General features: G+C 37.8%; 1 pseudogene; it reads left to right on the top strand.

Annotated features, from left to right (window-relative positions):
* Positions 1-2,029: 2,029 nt before the first annotated feature.
* Positions 2,030-2,577, top strand: LOC138152838 (triosephosphate isomerase pseudogene; annotated as a pseudogene).
* The last annotated feature ends 339 nt before the right edge of the window (positions 2,578-2,916 follow it).

Below are 2,916 nucleotides of genomic sequence, written 5' to 3'. Positions count from 1 at the left end.
GTACTACTACTACTACTACTACCACTACCACCAAATATTTACAAACACTTTAAAGTTGACAATCTACTTAATGCATATTGTCTTATTTGATTCTAAGAACAACTCTGTGTATTGGGTATTAAAGGAATTATTGTCCCTATTTTAGAAATAAGTACACTTTGAACCTTAGAGATGTTAACAACAACAACAATGTTGATTATGATTGTGGTGGTGGTGATGATGATGATGTTGCTGATAAACAAGTATTTAACATTAGGACTTGATTTATTATTTTGTTGACCATCTAAACTTAATATGATAGAGGAAATTTTAATAAAACAAATTAAATATAACAGTGTATCCTTTGTATATTTACCTATGGGGGCATAAGGGACATTATGGATTACCTATTCTAATTTCCTCATTTTACTGAAGAAATACCTGAGTCTTGAATGGGTAAATTAACTCCCCAATGTTAAATAGATAGTAAGGAACAGATGAAGACCTAAGCCAAGGTCATCTGACTCCAAATCTAGCCTTTTGCTATTAAGTCACTTTTTTATTTTCTACTAACAATAGTGACTCAGACACTCTAATAGGTTGTAGGTGGAGGGAAGAGGGAGAAATCTTTTAAGAGTGGGAATCTCTTCTTCTTTTGACTTCAAACACATATTTTATGCTCTTAGTTAAAGTGCACCATTTCTTAGGTAATGAAATACTTCCTGCTATAGGAAGAAAGGGGGAGGGATTATAGGGGAACAAAATGAGTATTTATACAGAGTGGACTAAGTGTCAAGCATTGTGCTAAGCACTTTTTACAAATATGTCATTGTTCCTCACAACAATCTCACAAGGAGGGTACTATTATTATTCTCATTTAATAGTTGAGGAAATAGAGGAAAACAGAAATTAAGAGACTTTCTCAGGGTCACACAGCTAATAAGTGTTTGAAGCCTTATTTGAATTCAGGCCTTTCTCACTACAAGCCCAGGATCTATTCACTACCTCTATCACAATATTATTATTAGTAAGTACATAAAAAACCATCAGATCAATAACTTTTATAATAGTTTTTTGACAGTTCACTACCTCTATCCCCACTACTGTCTTTATTGCTACTTATCATTTTCCTCCAATTTCCTTGTTAATTTTTGGAGATGTTATGACTGACCACTCTCACTGTCTATAATTTCAGATTGCTTAAACTTTTTTCTATAAAGAAATTTTTTTTTTTAAGCAATCAGGGTTAAGTAACTTGCTCAAGGTTACACAGCCAGTTATTTCTGGGTGTGGTGCTGAGTATCTGAGCCCAGATTTGATCCCCAGGTCATCCTGACACTGGAGCCTGTGCTCTTACTCATTAAGCCACCTGGCCGCCCCTTATGAAGAATTTCTAATACATTATTATTAACATTTTATTTCTTTTGAAAATGTCATTTGGGATAATGAAGCTTTTTGTTCATAAATATTACATATTTAGATTAGGGATGATTATATTCAGTTCCATGATTCAAAAAAAATATGTTGGTAACTATATTTTAATATAATTGCTAGAAGTATTTTATTGTATACTTTTAAAAACATTATCCTGAGGAGAGTACCTTAGGCTTCACCAGACTGAGAAATGAATCTATGACACAGACACACACAAACAAAAGTTAAGAAAGATTAACATACCTTGCTTTAGCTATTTGCAAATTATCTTCATGCAAATATATATATCCTGGCTCTATATATAGCTAATTTTTTTTTGCCTTTTGGCATTTAAATCAGTGCAATAACAGCCTCATTAAAAAATAGTACAATCTCCTCTGGGGTCACTGCCAGTTACCAACGAGCCAATGGCATCGTGAAAGCTCTTCATCCAGGACACTTGGAAGATGAACGGGGACAAGAAGTGTCTGGGGGAGCTCATCAATTCGATCAATGAGGCCAAGGTGCCTGCCAATACAGAAGTGGTAGGTGGAGCACCTGCTATCTGAAATTGGATGCAAAAATTTTGGTGTAGCTGCTTAGAACTGCTACAAAATGGCCAAAAGTATATTTACTGGGGAGATCAGCCCTGCCATGATTAAGGACTACGGGGCCAACTGGGTGATACGAGGACATTCTGAAAGGAGACATATCTTTGGGAAGTCAGATGAACTCATTGGGCAGAAGGTAGCCCATGCTGTCTCTGAAGGCTTAAGAGTGGTTGCCTGTATTGGTGAGAAGTTGGATGAAAGGGAAACCGGAATCACTGAGAAGGTTGTTTTTGACCAGATGAAGGCCACTGCAGGTAATGTGAAGGACTGGTGTAAAGTCATCCTAGCCTATGGACCAGTCTGGGTTATTGGTACTGGCAAGACAGCTATGCCCCAGCAGGCCCAGGAGATACATGAGAAGCTTCTGTGCTGGCTTATGACCCACATCTCAGAACCTGTATTACAATCAAACAGGATCATTTATGGAGACTCTGTAACTGGGGCCAACTGTAAGGACTGGCATGCCAGGCTGATGTGGATGGCTTCCTGGTGAGTGGAGTTTACCTTAAGCCTGAATTTCTGGATATCATCCAAGCCAAAAACTGAGCCCTTCATGTGACCCTCTGACTCCCTTACATACAGAGCTGGGACAGGGCGACATAAGTCTGGTTTACCCCTCCCTCTCCCATGTGATTGTGATACTGATTCCCCTCTCACCATGGTCCAATTCAAACTACATCTTCCTCTACCCTGTAGATTGTGTGCCCCAGTTCTTAGCTCCTCAGCCCTACCTCTAGTGGACCAGGCCTTTCTCCTTTTACTGTAAATTTGAAGGAAGCACAAAAAAATAGTAAAATAAAACAAAATTTATAATACCTTGGGATTTTGTTGTCCGATTTCAACTTCCTCTGTAATTTGCCACAAGCACGTGCATGTGTAAATTCATCTCATTAGTATTTCATCAGAGTATGGT

The sequence above is a fragment of the Petaurus breviceps genome, unplaced genomic scaffold, assembly GCF_028583685.1.
Source record: "Petaurus breviceps papuanus isolate PSGF00001 unplaced genomic scaffold, PetGlider_PUasm1.0 90977, whole genome shotgun sequence".
In the NCBI taxonomy this organism is placed as follows: domain Eukaryota; kingdom Metazoa; phylum Chordata; class Mammalia; order Diprotodontia; family Petauridae; genus Petaurus; species Petaurus breviceps.
Note: the sequence above shows the minus strand (reverse complement) of the source record. Positions and strands in the feature narration are given on the sequence as shown.